We start from the raw sequence: 21489 nt of genomic DNA, 5'->3' as shown, positions 1-21489 counted from the left end.
TTTTGGACTCAACGGCCTGATCTATCAAACTGATCAAATCTTCCCTTTTACCTTTCTTATGACCTTTGAAGTCGGGCTTGTTCGTGCCAATCCTTTGCATCAGCTTCACGACTCACTTTCGACTAGTGGTGCCCCGAGGAATTTTTACCAACAAGTCTCTCTCATTTATTTATCTCTACTTACCGTTGTTTTACAGCGCCTGTGAGGGTTTTCACTAGTAAGACTTTCTTTTCTTGTTTTTTCTTTTCTTGATTCCTTGAATGAGAACCATGACCATGTCCTTCATATGACAACCATTGCTCATTGCGGATTTCCCTTGCCATTCTCAAAACTGATCAGGAGGTCTTGTTTGGAAGGCTTCTGGATATGGTTAGAAAGAAAGGACAGAATGAAGGCTCAAAGTAGACTCAATATGATGGGTTGTACACTTACAACTCTTGGAATCGACTCTTTCAAAAACTAAAACAAACTCATGCCCTAGTTTTAGATACTGGATTTTTTTTTTTTTGGTTGGATTCTTATTTGGTCGGATCGAACCGTGTAAGGCTGCCTACGTATTCTTTTTTTTAAGGATTCAGGTCAAACATAGTTCAAGCATCTGACCTAACTATTTTTTTCATCTTTCTTTATGTTTCTCTGCCTTTTTTTTTCTTTTTTTTCCAAAACAAATTGCCCCAGCTTTTATTTTCTGGGGGTATGGACCTTTGACTGATCTTTTTTTTCACTTGAACTTTCTAAGAGTTTCCCTAGTTTATACTCTTGGGGCATGGTCTTTTCTTTTCTTTCTTTATTTTTTGACTTAACTCGAAACTTGATTCCAAAAGAGGGTGGTCAAAGAAAATAACTCAAGCTCAAAAGGGGTAAGGAAGGGTATAAAGTGTTTGGATAGCAGAAAAATGGCCTCCCAGCCTCGAGAACGCCAAACATAGTAACTTTTGGCGATCACCGGATTGAATGAACATGTCTGTCTCTTAGTGTATCATGGTCGAAAGACAGTTTCCATGCATTAATGTCAAACTTTCCACCATCAATTGATTCTTCCTCAAACCCGATCTTCACAATGATTTGAAGGTAAAGATCGTTAACCTCCACGAGTATGACTATTCTAGTTCCACATGAATTTTGTTCGAGCTTAATTCCAAGGTGTTTCGACTCTTTATTAATCATCAAAAATGTCTTTTTCTCAGTTATCCAATTCAACACTAGATCAATTTTATAAAAGCCGGTCGAAAATTCCATACGCATGTCATGTCACTAAAACTAGCGGCGAAAGAATTAAGCATAGAATGACACAAAGAGACAGGATAACACAAAGGGACAAACTGTATTTCATTAAATAAAGGATGGAAGGATTTGACAATAAGACAAATAAACTGAAATCGGGTTTACAGCCCTGGATAACCTAGATAACAGAAAATATGGCAAAACAAGCTACCAAGACTCCTCTATGTCTAAAAGAGGAGTGACTTTCCAGTTGCTAGGCGACATCTTAGCCACAAATTTGCATATCAGCACTACTACGGCATTCAGTCTTTTTTATTGCTTTTTATTCAACACTCAAATTTTGACTTTTTGATCAAATCGTTCCCAATATTGACTATCGGATTTCAGGACTGACGACATGGGAGATTTCATAGCAACTAATTTCCCAAAGGACTTGAAAGATTTTCATGTCTCTCCATCATCAAATCATCCCGAGCAGCGCATATCCTATTGCTTAAACCTGGTAAAGTCAACCAACATTTGCCTCCCTTTTTGATTTTTCACGACCAACTTGCCTAGTTTCCTTTTCGTGACCTTGGATCAAACAGTGGTGCTTGTTCCATTAGTTGAGAAGATATTTTTATTTCTGAGGAACCTTGGATTGTTTTTGTGACTCGCCATTGCAAACCAACAAACCGACCACCTTTAACCAGGTTTTATTTCAAAACAACAAACATGTTAGAATGAACACTCTTTCTTTTTCCTTTTCTCTTTTCTTTTTTTTTTCTTTCTTTCTTTTCTCTCTTTTTTTTGTTTTTTTTTTTAACCATTCAATCGAACCTGCTATGGGTTGCCTACGTATCATGCAGGAACATGAATCAGATCTTGCGTAGTTCAGAAAGATCAGAAATAAAGTAAATAAATTAACCCTTTTTTGAATTTTGAATTTTATTTATAATTTCCGAAAGAAAGACTTATAAAGAAGAAAGAAAATATTTTTGAATTTTGATTTTTTTTTATTTTTTAGTTTTTTGAGAATTTTTTAAAAGAAAGACTTTTAAATAAGAAAGAAAATATTTTTGTTTTATTTTTTTTGAATTTTGATTTGTTTTCTTTTTTTGGAATTTTGAAAGAAAAACTTCTAAAAAAGAAAGAAAATATTTTTAAATTTTTGAACTTTTATTTTGAATTTATGAAAGAAAAACTTCTAAAGAAAAAAGAAAATATTTTTGAATCTTGAATTTTCTTCTCAATTTTCGAAACAAAATCAGCAACACAGACACTGAAATGCCAAATAAAGGCAGAGTGAAGACGAGAAGAATTCAGCAATGCATAATCAGCAACACATCTTCAATTTAGGTCCAAAATCGACTCAAAGCAACCAGATATTATTGAAACAAAGGAGTAGAAATCAGTCCAGCCTTTGAAATTCCCTTTTCTACACTTTTCCCCTTTTTGATATTTTTGTTATCCTAAATCTCAGATCTCAGTTAATATTTTTTAAATTTTTAAAGTTTTTACTCATAGCTTTGAATATGAAGAGCTTTCAAGTCCGTGAAGTGTGTGAGTGAATGAGAGGAGTGAGAATTTTTGTGTGAGCGAGATGAGAGAGAATGTGTGAGTAAGAATGAATGAACAATCTATCAATGTGTATTATGTTATATAGAAAATGCAGAGAATCTTTTCAGTTATTTCCTTTCTCTTTCATCCCTCTTCTTTTGTTATTTTCCCCTTTACCCCCGACCCCTTCCCTCTTTTGTTTGCTAAACATGTCCTTTTTAAATTATTCCTTTTCCTCTAACCCTTCTGCCCCTTTGTTCCTAAACTCGAATCCAATGGGCCTGCCTTATAGGGAGACGCAAATTTCTTAATACCCAATAATCAACAAAACATTATCAATCAATTTCAAATTCCGATTAAACAACAATTACTACAGCGATTAAAACAAATTGGAATATGCAATCACGTAATTTGGCTAATGATCAATGTAATCAAACAGTTCCTCTTTACTTTTCAAACTATGCCTACTAATAATTAAACTAACACATTAACACCTAAAACCACGACATCTGTGAATAATAATGAAGAAACAAAATTAAGGAAAAGAAACTTACAGTCGATAAGACCCAAAAGCCAAGGAGATGATTCAAAACACCGGCGTTTCAATGTTTAACGGTAACGATCTTTGTCTAATGAACATTGATCTGGACCCTTGATGTCCGATAAGTGTTTCATTGGACAAAGCCCGTTGAGGTTCAACGGAGTTTGACAGATACAAAAGATTCCGACGGCCTAGAAACAGATCGAATACTAATACCAAATTGGAATACACAACAAGGAGGGTTAATTGGTGCACGTTTCGACCTCGAGCAAGCTGAGATTTAGGAGAAAACAAGAAGGGGATGGATTAGATTTTTGGTTTGGTTCTTAGATCTAAAAATCATGAAACTATGAGGACCTTAAGAAAAATCCAATGGAAGATTAAGAGAGAGAGGGAGATGGAGATCACGTGTCGAAAATTTTGGGATGTTTGGAAGTCGGCCGCCGCCGTGGGCGATTTTCAGCGGCGGCGTTGGACAGAGAAACAGTGGTGAGAGAAGAGGGTGTTCTGAGAGGCTTTTGGGGGTAGGGACTTGGTTCGTACAGTTATATGGGGAAGAAGAGTTAGTTCCCAGTCGTTCGATCAAGAAGAATGAATGGCCGAGATTACGCACGCCAAAAACGACGTCGTTTGGTAGTCTCTTGGAGACGAGGCGAAGGGATCGGGTCTGGAGTGATTTGGGCAAAGGTTTGGGCCTGAAACAATGGCCCAGTCCGGTTTTTTAACCCACCAATTCCCATTTCCCTCTTTGTTTTGATTTTCAACATTAGCCACTTATCCTAACAAACCTAATTTTAAAACTAATATGCAAAATTAACCCATTTAACTATTTTAACAACTAAAACTAATCAATTACTTTTACAAATTAAAAGAAAAGAGACTAATTAACTGCACCTACAATGCAAAGTAACTAAATGCATTTTTTGTGATTTTATTTTTAGTGATGCAATGCAATTAAAATTTTAAAATGCTATGAAATAAAGATTAAATATTTTTTCATGACTTTCATGATTTACGATATTCCTAAATATGCACAAATGCAAATAAATGCAACCAAACAAATAAAGAGAAATTCCTAAAAATTATATAAAAATCAAAGACAATTAGAAAATTATTTTTGTGAATTATTTAGGAGTAAACTATGGGTAGGGAAAAAATTGCGTGCTCACAATGACCGATCTGCTAGCTGTAGTGTTATAGTAGTAGGCCTAGGTGCTCCTAGATCAAGTTGTTTAAACACTGATAGTGGCATCAAATTAATGCTCGCTCCCAAATCGCACAAGGCTCTACCAAACTCGCGTTTTTCAATCGCCAAGGGAATTATAAAACAACTTGGACCATTCAACTTAGGCGGGATCTTACTTTGTATTCTAGCACTGCACTCCTCAGTAAGTACAACCGTTTAAAACTCTGTCAACCCTCTTTTGTTGGCCACAATGTCTCTCAGATACTTGGCATATTTAGGAACTTCTGGCAGCACTTTTACCAGAGGTAGATTCACACGCACCTAGCTCAATATATCTAAGAACTTTTTGTACTCGGAATCATCTTTCAATTTTTGCAACCTTTGATGAAAAGGCGTTGGTGGCATTACCTCTATCTATTGCTTGTGTTCATCATCCTTATTTTAGCTTCTTTTACTGGCTTAGGCACCAACTCTCTTTCAGATACATGCTTTTGAGAAGGAGGCTCCTCTAATTCTCTCCCACTTCTCAGATTAATTCATTGCACGTGTTCTATGGGATTCTTCTCAATATCACTTAGGAGTGCTCCAGCTAGCCTAACATTCCGATTAGAGGCTATTTGCCCGAATTGCCTCTCCAAATTTCTAAAATCAGTCCTGAGTTGTTGATTGTCAAGCCGAAGTTATTGATTGTCGGTTCTAAGCTGTTGGTTGTCAAGCAACAACATTTTCAACAAGTCATTTATGCTCTCTTCTGCTTGTTGTGGTGGTGTTTGGCTTTGGTTATAGTTTCCTTGGGGTCTGTATTGGTTTTGATTTTGACTTTGATTTCCACCCTACGAGAAGCTCGGGTGATTCCTCCAGTTGGGATTATAAGTGTTCCCATATTGTGCATTTTGTATCATTGGACCTCTACTCTGCTGGCTCGCATAATAAATAGATTCTGGATTCACCGAACATTGGTCACTCGTGTGACCTTCTCTACAAATTTCAAAACATATGGCAATCCTCTGAACTTGATGCATTTGATGCCCTTGACCCATTGCCATCTTATCCACTTTGTTGGTAAGCTTAGAAATTTCTTGCCTCATGGTTGACATCTCATCTGGCTCGAGTATACCTGTTGCTTTCTATCTGATCATTCTTCTTGGTTCACTCTCACGTTGCCAGTTATGATCGTTTGTAGTGAAATTATTCAGCAGAGTCTGAATCTCACTGTAGGGCTTTTGCATTCAACTTCCTCCACAAGTTGAGTCTAGATTCAATTTGGAGGTCTCGTCCAACCCATCCACAAACGTGTGTCCCAACACTTCATTAGTTTGACAATGGTGAGGACAATCTCTCTGTAGCTTTTTATATCTCTCCCAGCCCTGACGTAGAGTCTCGCCCTCTTTTTGTTGAAACCCCAAAATTTGGCTTCTCAATGACTTTGTTTTCTTTGTGGGAAAGAATTTGATGAGGAATTTGCGTGTTGGATCATCTCATGTGAGGATTGAGTTTGCAGGCTCTTTGTTTAACCATTACTTTGCTTCCCCCATCAGAGAAAAGGGAAACAAAGTTAGTCTGACATAGTCCTTGGAGACGTTCAGATAGTTGTATGTATCCGTAATCTCCAAAAAAATTTATATATGCCTTTGGGGATCTTCACTCGACAAACCCACAAATAGCCCTATGGATTGAATTAGTTGCATCATGTACTGTTTTAGGTCGAAGTGCCCAGTTATTTTAGGCTAACGATAGCCTGATTCATGTTCGTGAGCCTAGGCCTTGAGGCCTCAATCACTGGTTCGCTATTCATTTTCTGCCATCTCAGTTGGCTGTGGTTGGACTACGATGCGCAACTCTGCAATTCTTTATCTTGCTTCTGCCTCCGTCCTTAACCTGTGGACGATCTTTCGGGTTCAAGATCAAAAGGCGTAAGATTGTTCAAACTGTTACTTCTTCTTAGCATTCAATATGCACACCTGTAGAGTGAGAAATAGCAAAACAAATTAAATCTCAAACAAAAATAAATAAAATCTTATTTCGGACAAGTAGCTAATTTCTAAATCTCAGACAACGGCGTCAAAAACTTGTTGGGTCCAAACGCACATGCAAGTATACACGATCGATAATAAAGTGATGAGAAAGTATCGTTTTCACGAAGATTTATGATCAACTATTGTCCAATCTAAACTATTTATAAATTTATTACTCAAGTAGTCATGAGGAAAATGATGGTGATTTTTATTAACTAAATTACTAATAAATTAATAAGAAAATAAGATCGCAAGTAAAGCAAACAAACACTTAGAAAGAATTCAATGAGGTGGGAATATTCTGGGGTTATGGGATTAATGTCGCTCCTATTGAGTTCTTCTGGTTCATTTAATCACTTGATTTATCTAATTTATTGATTAAAAGGGTTTATTATGCTCGCGAAGTTCTTTCGACGCTTCGCTCACCTATTCAAGCCAACCTAATACTATATGTCTATAGAATTAGAATTAACAAGAATGCATATAGATTTCCTGCAAAACTAACCAAGTAAGGCAACTAGAATATGTCTATCCTAATCGCGAATCTATTCTCTGATGCCCGGATTCAAAAACTTACTCTAATCAATCTTATATGCAATCTATAGTTCCCACTTTCGAGCTCAACTATAAATTCGTAGATAGTACTCTATTGTTAGCTACGCAATAGAATAATTAAGTGCAAGATTGAATAAACAAATTAATATGATAAACCAAGCAAAGCAATCAATCGTCAAGTACAATAGTCAATAACGACCCATAGCCCCAGAATAATGAGGTTCTTAGCCACACGTGATAAAGTTAAACAATTTCATAAGTGTTGAATAGTTGAAAATACTAAGAAAGGTGAAGAAAAATTGAGAATCCTTTCTCTCGAGTGTTTCGTGCTTGTGTTTTTCTCTCAAAGTTTCCTCTCAAAGTGGCGTCTCCCCCTCCAAAATAGGTTTAGACTTCTTTTTATACGAGTTGGGGGTGTGTAGGGCCAAAATAACCTTGTCCCGCCCAAAATAGGAGATTCTCCATCACCCAGCACCCAGGGTAGCGCGTCACACTAGCCCTGGCGCTCGCCTATTGGCCAAATTTTTAGATCTGTAAATTGTGCCACGGGTAGCGCGATGCACTACCCAGGGTGCTACACTGGCCCATTTTTTTTGTTTTGTTCTTTTTTTTTGCTTCAAATCGTGCAATTTCGTCTCTCATTGGCTTCGGGTGACTCCTACACATAAAAATACCATGAATTAGAATAAATTATTATATTACACATCCTGATTCCACCAAATATGAGCAAAATGCGAGACGGCATGCATATAAATACACATACTTTAACTTGAATATCAGTTGTCCCCGAGTTAGATGCTCCACCTCTACCTCTACTTCTTCCTACCGACGGTTGCATGCTTTCCTTATGAGGGTGTACTGATGATGACGAAGATGTTGCAGGTCCTGTTGGCGGCATCATGTTACCATATTCCTCACTGGGCAAAAACGCATAATGTGACTGGGCTGCCCACAAGAATAGCATATGTCTGAACCCTGGTGGCAAATGCCAAAATGATTCCTACCACACCGACCACAATGCGGCGTCGGGGCCTCATCTTATTAGGGTCTCCACTATATTGTGAGCTCTGTCCTCGGGGGTTCTGACCCTAACCAAAATGAGTGGTTCAATCATGACGCTGACCCTGAAACTATGTTGTTGTATTAGCTACCGGATAAGATAGGTGTCGGGCAAACGAAAGTCTGGACTCACCTCGAGATTCACTATATCAACTATAGACCGGGCTCTTTTATGTTGGCCCCAATCATGCTCTAGAGCAGCTCGTTGTTGCCTTTTTTTAACCTCCAAGCTCTGCGCATAGGCTTGAATGCGAGCAATGTCCATGTTTGGACTTAGAGAAGCAATGGTACACTCGTTGATCAAATGTGGTCCAAAACCACCCACAAATAGATGTACTTTATCACTCATCTCGACCACAACCAAAGGAGCATACTTGGTCAAGGAGTTAAACTGCATGATGTACTCCCGAGCACTCATGTTACCATGCTCCAAACGTAAGAAACTGTCTTGTTTAGCTCGGCAGAGCTCAATAGGAAAATATTGTTGTAGAAAGGCTTCAGAAAACTCCATCCATCCCCTACTGGTGGGGCAAGAGGTCCCCTAGATTGTTCCCAAGTTTCATACCAAGTCACAGCAATATCTCGCAATCTATATGAAATAATCTCCATAGGCTCTGTATTAGTGGCATGCATAACTCATAAAGTCCGATGCATCTGGTCTAGAAAATTCTGGGGATCTTCGTTTGGATCTGTTCCTGTGTATACCGAGGGGTCCAAATTTATGAAATCCCGAACTCTCGTACTATCTGCTCTATCTGAGGTGGCAAGGACCTGACGTTGGGCCTGAGGGGCTACTAATCGAGTCAGCAACTGCAGAGCAGTCCTCATATCTTGATCTTGTTCAGGAACAAACGGGGAGGAATCGAAGGCTCGTTAGCTTCTCTTTGTCATTCTGGGGGTATTGGGGTTGTCCCCGAAACCTGAGTATCAGCCTCATTGGGGGGTCCGTGTTGACCCATAAGGGCAGGTGGCACCTGGTTGGTACCTTCTCCTGCTTCTTCATTCAATCCTCGAATAACTGTCTGGCATCTTGTGGTAGGCATCGCTATAAACATAAACAAGATGGGGATTAGAAACGAATACTTACGACCCCGCTCTAGCGCACAATCTAGATCAGAAGGAAAGGTATTCACTCTAGATATCACGTAGCCTCTTGTTTGTAAGTATGGTGCACGACATACCCATAAACAAGATTCTACTAGGTACGACTAGCAGACTCCCTCGGACAGACCTGCTCTGATATCAAGTTTGTCACACCCCAACCTTGGGAGGTGCGACAGGCACACGATGCCCGAAGGCCCCGTGCGAACCAACATCCTTACTAAGACCATTTTTAATCAGGAAACCTAGGCCAACGAAGCCTCCAAGTAATAATACCAGAATTTAAAATGTGCACATCTAACTGTGAAAGGAATATTAACACTACAACTTCACAGTTGTTACCAACATGGTCATAACCAGCCTTTACATACATCCGAATATTAGTCTACAAGCCTCTAAGAGTGTTAAAACATAGTACATGACTTGGTCGGGAAAGGGCCTCACCGTACCCCAAAATGACTGAAACTTGTGCTTTAGTACCTATTCACTTCGGTCAGTTACTCCGGAGAAGTGGAGTGCGACAACCAACAACTCAAGCAGGTACCTTGCTAGGGAGGGACGCCACCGGGTCTATATGTACATGTGGGCATGAACACAACGCCCAAAGAAAAGGGCATCAGTACAAAAGATGTACTGAGTATGTAAATCGGATAACATACGTAAATCAAAGGCATAACATAAGAGATAGAAATATACAATTTTAACATGTATACCGAAGACAAGCCACTGAGGGCGTGCACTTCTATAACCATGGATTCATGAATGTATGCAAGTTTTGCAAACAAATCAAGCCACTCATTGGAGCCATGCATTTTATTAATTATAATATATACATTCAGCCACTCTTTGGGCATATCATCTCATATCGTACCCGGCCTCATAGAGGATTCGATCGTACCTGATCTCAACAGAACTCGGCGTAACCGGCCTCGAGAGGACTCAATAAAGTCTTATTTCACATCACACCATACTCGTCCTCATAGAGGACTCGGTCGCATCCGACCTTAGGAGGACTCGACTACACATTGCCTCAACAGGACTCGGCGTAGTCGACCTCATGAGGACTCGGTAGCCTCACATAACACATCATCGTACCCAGCCACACAAGGACTCGGTAATGTCTCATATCAAGTCTCATCATACCCAACTGATCAGTGGTTGCACAATAGGTGTCGTACCATGCCGACTATAGCACGGCTCGATAAAGTATACATATATATAAGTGCAATGCAAAGTCAAATTCAAGAGATATTAAGATCAAACTCATACCGAGTCATATTTTCAACTTCGGAATACTATGTGGAGCACTTTAACTTAAGAGAAATGTTACCGGTCTTTGGAAGACCATAAAAATCCCCACCTTCCTATAGAAATGGTTTTTGTTATGTCTTCTGAAAAGGTGTTGTTTCTACATTATTCTATTTCCAAATATAAGTATCACATGTTCTTTGATAATCTTATCTGCTATCAAAGAAACTTTTCACAGTTATTTTAGAAATAGAAAGCAATCATATAGAATATATTCTTCTTAATAAGTAACATAGAAGCTATATAATGTCATCAAAATATCAGCAGGGTGTATTTGTGATGGTTTACCAGAAAATACACACAATAATTTGTATTAACCAGGAAACTAACATCGATCAAATAAAATGCACTACATCTGCTTGGATGCAAGCCTAACCCAGCCTAACCCATCTATGTAGAAGAAAGACTTTTCCAACGGCTAAAATCAATCGCATTCTTAATGGAATCACAAATCGGAATCCAGCAGCAAAATTACAGTTTTTGCTGAAAGACATATATGGACACACACACAGTGAAAGTCCTGAATACTACAACAACAACAACAACAACAACAACAACAACAACAACAACAACAACAACAACTATGCCACAATCCCGAGCAAGTTGGGGTCAACGAAATAGTCCCAAGTCTAAAACATATTTTTGTTTGTAACAAAAAATAATAACTTAAGTTAATGATAGAACATATACTTTAATCCTTAATAACTATGCAACAAGAGACCTTTTCCTACAGCACCCTAAACAGTTTGTCTACATGGACTACAATCCCCCTTTTAGCTTAATATAAGAGAAGGTGGCTGAATATATTTTTTTCCGGATAGGTAATAGACGGTGACTGAATTTACTGATCACATTTATCTCCTATCCCAAGTAACAAAAATACTCATAGCCTTCAATGCCTAAGTAAGGTTAAAGCTTCAGTCTGCATCCATATAGCATCCCCCACCCCCCCACCCCCTCTTTTTTTGTTTGGTTGATCAGTTGATCTGTGCTCATAGGACTTGGTTGAATTGAATAGGACATTGATGAAACAGATAGAAAGAGAACCTAAAAGTGTAAAAGAGCAAAAGCTCAACTTCTAGAAACTACTCCCATACTACTCCCAAGTGTCACATTGAGGGCAAACATGGTCTAGGACAGGATATCGTAACATTGACCCAGAGAATTTAGCTATGGAGACTTAATCTAGAAAACAAATTTAGAAAAAAGAATCTTGATGATTCATATTGGAAGAAGGAACTTAGTCGCTTGAACATGCATAGAAGCAAAGCCTCTATTTGCATGTGTGATATTATTTCAAGGGGTAATAAGATGCTATTCATTATTCAATGGATGCATGGCCTCAAGCAATTGATCATTGTGCCAGTCAGAAACCAAAGACAAATGAACACTTTCATTTCAAGAGAATCACTCCAGCACATGGCAACATGCAACTTTTGCCATAACTCTGAGAAGAACAACAACTACTACGCCTCGGTCCCAAACAAGTTGGGGTCGGCTATATGAATCCTCACATCTTTCATTAAGCTAAACTCATATCATCATCATTCCAAATAAAATAAAAGTGAGTGAAAATTACAGCAAAAAGTATATCAGTACATTATGTCATTTAGGTACATCACTGTAATGATAATGATAATAATAATAATAATAATAATAATAATAATAATAATAATAATAATAATAATAATAAAAGAAAAAAATCAAGGACATTTGCCAGGTGGACTGCTTCTCAATTAAAAAAGAACATGAAACTCAGGTGCATTTCTAAGAGCAATACGCAAAATGCAACCGCAATGCTCATGAGGTACGAATTTAGTAAGAACTCATACCTTATCGTGGCTCCTCCCTTCCCAATAATTCCACCACAAGAGCTATTGGGCACAACTAGTCTAACTTTTGATCGCGGGTCAACACCATCTTCGGCATAAAACTGACTCAAGAAAGAGACAGTATTTCAATCAATATATCGATAAATGTACAGAGAATGGGATTCAAGAGGGTGTATTACCTCATCTAACAATTTACCAAGAATAAGTTCAACTGCCTTGAGTATATTATCCACAAGCCCAGATACCATTATAACCCTATCTGACGTACCAGGGAAAAACTCGAAGTTGCGTGACAACTGAACTCTTGCCCCAGAACGGGACTGAAACTCGGTGATTGTTGAGCCACCTTTTCCAATAATTGAGCCGGCTTCAGTATTTGATAGAAGAAACTTGACATAAGTTTTCTCCTCCTCGTGGCCTGGAGGCTGGAACATCAGAGTGAGAAGGAATAAGAGACAACACGAAATAAAGTAGCCCTAAAATTGATATTGTAAGTTAGTGATCAGAAGAGATAGTGACAACACAGGCTACTAATCAAAATTAAAATCATGATTTTGAACAAACAAATTGAAAGGATAACAAGTAAACATGATGCTCATGAAATCGCAAAGGCATTAAACAAAGTGCAATACCTATGTGCCTGTCTCGTGATATCAAGCAGCTCTTCATATATAAATCCTTAGTAATGAAAACAAAATCTGCCACCTCATTTACCGTCTTCAAAAACAAGGAAAAGTACCAAAATCGATGCAATACAGGATAATATTGTCAACTATACAAAGTGGGAAAAGCATAAAGTTCTGCTGGGCTTAAAGTGCAAATAAAGCGCCCACTTTAACCAAGAAAAACGCATGTTAAGAAAAACGAAAACGCAATAACAATGAAAAAAGGTTATTCAACACAAACAAAAACTTAAATGGAGAAAGAAACTTTAAAAAAAATACTGCTAACTTCTAGTCTGTAACAAATATTGCAAAAATCATGCATTTATTACTTTCAAACTATCAGTAATCAGCTCAGTAATGCTTTTGCACATATATGGTGCGTCATCACCCTTATAGTCCAGTTGATAGATGGTAATAATCATACTTTGTTAGCCCAAACATGAGTAATCATAACTTTGTTAGGTCAACTAACATTGGGCAGTCTTATAATGCATGTAAAAGCTTTAGATATTGTAATAAGACCCTAAAGTGACCTAATGCTATTGGAGCTTTAGACTTGACTTAGCGCAAATATAAACTTGGCTACTCGTTCTTGCATCAATCTCCCCTAGATGGAGAGGATTTTGCCTCAAATTTGGATTTAATCATATACATGTTAGGGTAAGAGATGTTTGACATCCAACTGTATCCTCCCTTACGCTCCAGCTTGTAGTGTTGCTACAAAAAAGTTTTGAGCACTCTAAAAGGCCCTTTAATTGAGGCTTTAGATCTGAATTGTGCTTGGACAGAATGCCTCATTCCTAAGGTACAGTCATAAAGAGTCCCTAGGCTCGCAGTTGCAATTCTCCAACTCAAAAACCAGTGTTTTAAATAGCGATCGCTTCGTCGCTTTAAGCGAGAAGCGACGTGAAGCGATGGCTGCTCACTTTTTCATACATGAGGCGACTCGACCAGACGAAGCGCTAGCTTCAGTAGAAGAAGAGCGAAGCGACCTAGAAGCGAGAAGCGCAGAATCGCTCGCTTCTATTCAGAGGGGTCAGTTTTTAAAAAAAAAATAAAGTTCGGGTCTGTTCTAAGACCAAAGTGAACAGCCATTTCTCTCTTCTTCCCAAAATCAATTGTTGCTGCTAGGGTTCCAGTCGACAGCCAAGACCATCCAAGACCAGAGACCTCCTCCAGGTAATTTTTCTTCTTTTTTTCTTCTTTCTTCTTTCTTCTTTTTCTCCTTTTTTTCTCTCTGCTTCTTCTTCTTGTTCCCGTCCAGGCGTCTGCTCACATCTAGGGCAGGCGCGATTTATTTTTTCCTTTTATTCTTCTTATTTAGCATTTTAGCCTTTATTTATTAATTTGTATGTGTATTTCAGTTTATAAAGTTAATTATATATATATATATATATATATATATATATATATATATATATATTATATTTTCAGTTTATTTGATTAGTATTTTAGCCTTTATTTATTAATTTTTATGTGTATTTCAGTTTATAAAGTTAATTATTATATATATTATATTTTCAATTTATTTGATTATGTTTTTTCTTATATCTTAATAGGGATTTGAAAATGACCCAAAGTTCGAAGAAGGAGCAAAAAAATTAAATGAGTCATCAACCATTTGCGACCAATCTTGATGATGATGATGATGATATGGAAGAAGGTGAAGGTTTGTCACTTCCAACAAAACGGGGAAGAGATGCAATCTCTTCAAGCCATGGATCGACGGGTACGAGTAGGACTAAAGGTCCTATAGATTGTTATTTCCCAAATAAGCCAGAAGCAATGAGCGGTGGAAAAGATGTGCAAAAAATTGCTAAGGACATTTTAAGGGATCGTGCAGTTAAAGCTTTTGCACGATGAGTCTATGATGTTGGGCTCCCCTTCAATTGTGTCAACTATATTGACACTTTTGGAGACTTTATTGAAGTCGTTGGTCAATATGGACCTGGGATGAAGCCTCCCACTTATCATGAAATCAGAGGTCCTTATCTAAATAAGGAAGTGGAAGAGACCAATAAAATTGTGGAGGAACAAAAAGTTATGTGGAATAAGTATGGATGCTCCATTATGATGGATAAGTGGACGGCAAGAACTGGGAAAATGATTATTAATGTGTTGGTGAATTCTCCCAAGGGAAATTTGTTTCTTGAGTCGATTGATGCTAGCGACTCGTCCACTGACCACATCAAAATGTTCGCCTTGTTTCAGAACACCATTGAAAAGATTGGCCCAAGCAAAGTTGTTCAAGTAGTCACTGATAATGCAAGTGAAAATGCTAAAGCGAGTGGTATGTTGCAAGGAGTGTACCCGAATGTCTATTGGACTCCATGTGCGGCTCATTGTATCAACTTAATATTCGGGGACATTTTCAAGGAAAAACCCTTCTCTACAGTTTTTGGTCAGGGCGTTGGGGTATATTCTTATATTGCTCAGCAGCCCTTGTTATTGGATATGATGAGAAGATTCACCAGACAAAAACATTTGGTGAAACCGGGCAAGACAAGGTTCGCCACTGCTTTCTTGACTTTGCATAGTATTCACTTGCAAAAGCCAATTTGAGAAAGTTGTTCATTTCAGAGGAATGGGAAAAGAGTAAATTTGCAAAGGAAGCTGGGGGAAAGATATTGCACGCATTATTCTTTCTTATTCTTTTTGGAATAATGTCCTTCATGCTCTTAAAATTGGTGGCTCTTTGATTAAAGTACTCCGTTTGGTGGAAGGGGAGCAAAAACCATCAATGGGCTAACTCTATGAAGCTATGGATAGGGCCAAGGAGGCTATTCAAGCATCATTCACTGATGAACAGAAATATGCAAAGGTCTTTCAGATCATTGATTCAAGATGGACGGAACAACTTCATCAACTTTTGCATGCAGCTGGACCTATTCTGAGCCCGTCACTCTTTTATGATCAGTATGAAAATAATTCACTGGCTAGAGAAATGTGGAAGGGATTCCATGAGTGTGTTATTAAGTTGACCCCAGATGAAGACTTGCAAGAAAAGATAGTAGATCAGTTTGCTATTTACAAGGCAGGTGAAGGACTTTTTAAGCTGCGAATGGCTATTAAACAAAGAAAGACGAAGTCGCCCGGTGATCGAGTGCTTCTATATTTTATAGCTCTAACTTTTAATGTATTTTTTATACTTATTAACTGTTGAATAGTTTTTTTTCACTTCTATAGTTGAGTGGCGGGACCAATATGGTGCAGAGACTCCGGATTGACAGACTTTCGCCATCAAAGTTCTAAGTTTAACTCGTAGTTCATCCGGATGTGAAAGGAACTGGAGCGTTTTTTAACACGTGAGAACTAAAAAGAATGATTACGTGTTTTAAGATAAAGTAAATTATATCTCAATTGTCCTAACTCCTACTAATTAGTTGACACATCTTGTTTGCAGATTCATATAAAGAAGAGGAATCGACTAATCTTGAAGCGCCTCCATAATCTAGTGTTCATAAAATACAATAGAGCATTGAGGCATTGCTACAACCGCAATCTAATCGATCCAATTCTTTTGGACAATGAGGCAAATGAGTGGCTAACCGGAGTCCCCGAAAATTGTGAAGATGAAGAAGTATTTGAAGGGGACTCTAATTTCACTTGGGGTGATGTTGCGGATGCTAGTGGAGTTGGGGAGAACGCTTATGGTTTAGGGGGGAATACTTCAAGTTCAAGCTCGACTAGGAAGGGAAAAAGTGTGGCTACTACAAGTCGATCTCTATCCCTAATTGATGAAGATGAAAGTGATCATGAAGAGGAAGAGGAGGGGGAAGAAGAAGATGACGAGCAATATGAAGATAATAGAGGAATTCAAGATTTTGACAATCTTGAAAAAGAACAAGAAGAGTAAAGAATAAGATGTTGATTCTAGTAAGTTAGTGGTTTTGATTTTGCTTGCCCTATGGTTTATGGAGGATTTTGTGGTACCTACTTTTAAGTTTTTAAATTGAACTTTTTGATTATTTATATTGTGTCTTTGCAAGGTTTACATTATGTTTTTTTAAGAATTGCACTTCACTTCAATGAAGCGTGCGCTTCGCTTTTGAAGCGAGGCGAGCCTCTGTCGCTTTTTTGCGCTTCTCATCCTTTTAAGAAATAAAGTTTTTGATCGGAATACGAATCAAACCGAAGGACCGCTCTCAAAAACACTGTCAAAAACAAAGCTTCTTCATGTTATGAGCAAATTCAAAATGTGGTAGAAGTCTCATTTTCTGAGACTCTTTCTCACCATGTCTGTCAATGGGTACCGAACGTAGTCTTCAAAAAGTGACTTGTATATTTTAAGTCACAACCTAAAGTTGTTATCTTTACAACTTCATGAAGCTTGTCCACCTCCTTGGAAGAATGATAAGAAAATAATAGAGACATTATGAATGGTATTACATCGACTCAAGAGTGCTAATTTAGAAAACCGACAGCTAACTAGCATTATTAAGTCTTTGTTCCAAGGAGCCCACCACAAAATCTATGCTAACATCATTCCAAGAATTGCTAGATGTGCACACATGCACGGTTGGTGATGGCTCTTGGATTTGTGACAAACGGTGCATCTCTCCACAATGAGTTGAACATATTGAGCCACTTTGGGCCAAAAGAAGTGTTCTTGAACCTACTAAGTGTTTCCGTTACACCAAAAGGTTCAGCTAACCTTCCAGTGTGCTTTTCTCGCGACGTGCAATAGTCTTGTTGTCTATCACGAACTGCTGATATTGATCCCGAAAAAAGACGGTAGTTGGTAGATACAGCTAGGCCATGAACAGCCAACCATCATAGTGTAAAAATTGGATAGGTTCGATCTATAGTCATTAGGGCCTCCTAAAATAATTTACTAAATTCGTTGAGTTGTTCCAACTTCCAAGGGATCAAATCGGCTAGATATTAGTTTTTTTATAAGTATATCTAGAGACGTAATTCACATCTTTATTTGAGACGTAATTCGCATCTTTGGAACCAAACATCGGATTATGAACTCATATACATCCCAAAAAACACCAAAATTCATCCTTAGGGTTTAAAATCACACATATAAGCAAAAAAACCTGCTCACATACTGATTTTCACACTGTCGTATAGAACGGCGGATCAACAATGTAAAACGGCATTATCATAAAATTCAAATACGGAACAACAAAAGATAGCAGATCTGAAGCATCCAGATGTTAAAAATATGCGCTAAAGAAGAGAATAAAAACAGTGATGATTACCTGAATGAGGAGGCAGCGATTCGCGAGGCGAAGATTGGTCCTGAAGACCTTCAGTAGACGAATTGTAGTTAGATTCTGTCCCTTCCGTTGCCATTATCAGTGTTTCTGCGTGAATAGAGAAGCGAGTTAAAGCATTCGCATCAGAAGGATGCGGCGATATGTGACTCTCTGTGTAACTGTCTATAGTTTTTGACTAATATTGTAACTTTGGGTGTATTTTGGTACACTCAAATACAATGATATAATGTTGGACATTGTTTCCTCTCTTTTAGTAAATAACACAAATTATCACTTTAATTACTCATTTTTAGATAATGTATTGTAAAATTTTGACCTTGAAAATATCTCCTTTTGTGCCAGTTTTCAAGGAGAAAATAACATTGTATAGCCGCTGTAAAAATAATAGGCTAAAAATATATAAAATTTATATTTTTTTTGTATATATATACATTTAAAATTTTCAGTTGATTTTTCCAAAAAGAAAAGTTAAAATTTAAAAAAAATAGAGCAACCAGAATTACTTCTAGGCATATTATTGAAGCAAACGAATAACCACGTTGTATTATCACTTTTAGTCCGTGTCAGAAACTATTTACATCTGGTAGCGAAAAAAACTAGAAACTATTTACATCTGGTAGCCGAAAAAGTATATAAAATTTGTATAATTTTTGTATATTAACATAAAAGTGTGTGTATATATATATACAAAATAATATACAAATTTTATATATTTTTTCAGCTATTATTTTTACAGCAGCTATACAATGTCATTTTCTCATTGAAAACTGGCATAGAAGGGGATATTTTCAAAGTCAAAATTTTAGAAGACATTATCTAAAAATGAGGAATTAAAAGTGATAATTTGCGTTATCCAATAAAAGGAGAGTAAACGTTTTGCTTCAGAGTAGAAGATTTGCTTCATGAATCGGAGTTGGGTAACAACGTTAGTTTTTGAACACATTGTGTGAGTGAGACTAAAGATGCTCCACTTTAGCATACTTAAGGGGCTAGATATGCTCAGGACTATATTTGAGAGACCAAAATAGACCTACCCTCAAAGATAGGGGACAATATTGGCCAAAAACTCTATCTATCTATCTATCTTTTATATAATAGGAAAAGCAAAACTATGATAGGATGCCAATGTGGAATACCCACAATTCAATACATGTCAAACTTTAGGACAAATCTCCAAGATAGTTGGAGTTTAAAATTAATTTTAAAAAAAAAAATATATATATATATATATATATATATATATATATATATATATATATATATAATAGGAAAAGCAAAACTATGATAGGATGCCAAGTGGAATACTCACAACTCAACACATGTCAAACTTTAGGACAAATCTCCAACATAGTTGGAGTTTAAAATTAATTTAAAATATAAACTAGTGAAAAAAAATTCAACTTGTGAATTTCAAAAAAATTGTATACTTCCTCCAATGCTTTGGCAGTTATTTTATTTATTATACTTGGCAATTACCAAAAAACAAAATTACTCCTACTTTTTTGTTGGCCATTTTTTAATAACTACACTCAAATTTGCAAATTATTTTTGTAAAGAAAAAGAAAAAAACGGTTTGATCGTGCTTCCAAAGGTGGGCTTCCAACAAAACTCCCTATTTTATATAACTGACGCTTTATTATTTCAAATCCTTTTCAAATTCCTATTTTATCTACTCAGTATCCCTATTTTGCACGTTAGAACAAAGGTGGACGGGAAGCAATTTACACAATTTCTGAATCTGTAGGTTCAACGACTGCTTTATTAAAGCATGAGGTGGATTATGTATTGGGTCAATTACATACTAAAAACGCTACAAATGCATTGTCCAGAATTCTTAATGATGTCAGTAAGCATCCAATTGTTAGACATAAAGCAACCGAAACTGTTGATTCTCATAGCAGATGCGGAAGGTATTACACTTCTTGAAGATCTTTCCAAATTACAAATCAACATCAAACACGCAACACCTAATTTCATAAATAACTTTACTATCGAAGAATTCAGATAATTGAATAGCAGGTGATGGCGGTGTGCAAAGGCCCCTTAATCAATGTTACTGCCCAAGTAATGAAGGTTTGTATAAGGCATGATTTTGTGCAATCTCAATACAATCACGGAAATCATTCATGGTGTCATCTCTCAAGGACTGAAGTATTGCCTCTCATGAAACCTCTCTATAGTTTCAATGCACCAACAATCATATTACTTTGCTAACTAAAGAGGGAAAGCAGGCGAGTATCTTAAGTACCTCACTATCAATAGTTTATGCAATGTATTCAATAATGGACAAAGTTCAACAGGAGCAATATGTTTGCTTTCATCATGGTGATAAGCATTTAAACGACTAACTAAGTAGCTCATAGAAGGCTTTTACTGCTGAAATTCCTTGCACAAATTGACAGTAGGTTAGCATACATATATGTATGTTCATGGTGCTATAATAATTATATACAAGCTTTCTACTGCAATTGTAATGATCCGACCGATCATTTTGAACATTTGCACTTCGTTCGGTTATTTGAGGGCATGAGTAACTCCGTATGATGTACTTTGACTTGTGTGAATTGTCGGTTTGGTTTGCAGGTATTTCGGAATCGAATTGGAAGAAAGAATTTCATTGTTAAAGCTTTAAATTGGGAGAGTTGACCAGGTTTGACTTTTTAGCATTTGACTTCGGATTGGAATTCCGATGGTTCCATTAGCTTCGTTAGGTATTTTGGACTTAGGAGCGCGTTCGAAATGTAATTTGGAGGCCCGTTGTAGAATTAGGATTGAATTGGCGAAAGTTGGAAATTCAGCGATTTCGGTCGGCAGTGGAAAAAGTGATATCGGGGTCAGAATAGAATTCCGGAAGTTAGAGTAGGTTCGTAGTGTCATTTGTGATGTGTGTGCAAAATTTGAGGTCATTCGGACATGGTTTGGTTGATTTCGGGATCGGTTGTCGAATGTGAAAGTTTAGAAGATCTTAGGCTTGAATTCGAGGGTAATTTTGTGTTTTAATGTTGTTTTGAATGATTTGAAGATTTGACTAAATTCGTATTGTGTTTTAGGATTGATTGGTATGTTTGGTTGAGGTCCCGTGGGGCTCGAGTGTGTTTCGGGATGAGTTTTGAGCGAGTCCGAACATTTCCGAAACTCGGATATGGTTCTGGTGCTTGGAATTTCGCGGACCGCAGCAGAATTTTGCGGCCGCGCTTGGAATTTTGCGGACTGCATAATTTTGATGTGGCCGCACT

The 21489-nt window shown here is 37.4% G+C and overlaps 1 non-coding gene across 3 annotated transcripts; it reads right to left on the bottom strand.

The window, feature by feature from the left end:
• Positions 1–1305: 1305 nt before the first annotated feature.
• On the bottom strand, positions 1306–18427 carry LOC107829086 (uncharacterized). 3 transcript variants are annotated; one of them, XR_012708859.1, is made up of 5 exons: positions 18236–18421; positions 12540–12785; positions 12361–12461; positions 3318–6451; positions 1306–1906 (listed from the first exon to the last, which is right to left on the bottom strand). It is a non-coding gene; the product is annotated as an uncharacterized LOC107829086 (transcript). The 3 variants fall into 3 exon arrangements; XR_012708857.1 differs by having other exon boundaries at positions 1306–6451; positions 18236–18427; XR_012708858.1 differs by having other exon boundaries at positions 1306–6451; positions 12629–12785; positions 18236–18427.
• Positions 18428–21489: the final 3062 nt, after the last annotated feature.

Source organism: Nicotiana tabacum, chromosome 4 (genome assembly GCF_000715075.1).
Source record: "Nicotiana tabacum cultivar K326 chromosome 4, ASM71507v2, whole genome shotgun sequence".
NCBI lineage: Eukaryota > Viridiplantae > Streptophyta > Magnoliopsida > Solanales > Solanaceae > Nicotiana > Nicotiana tabacum.
This window is presented reverse-complemented; position numbering and strand designations above follow the sequence as displayed.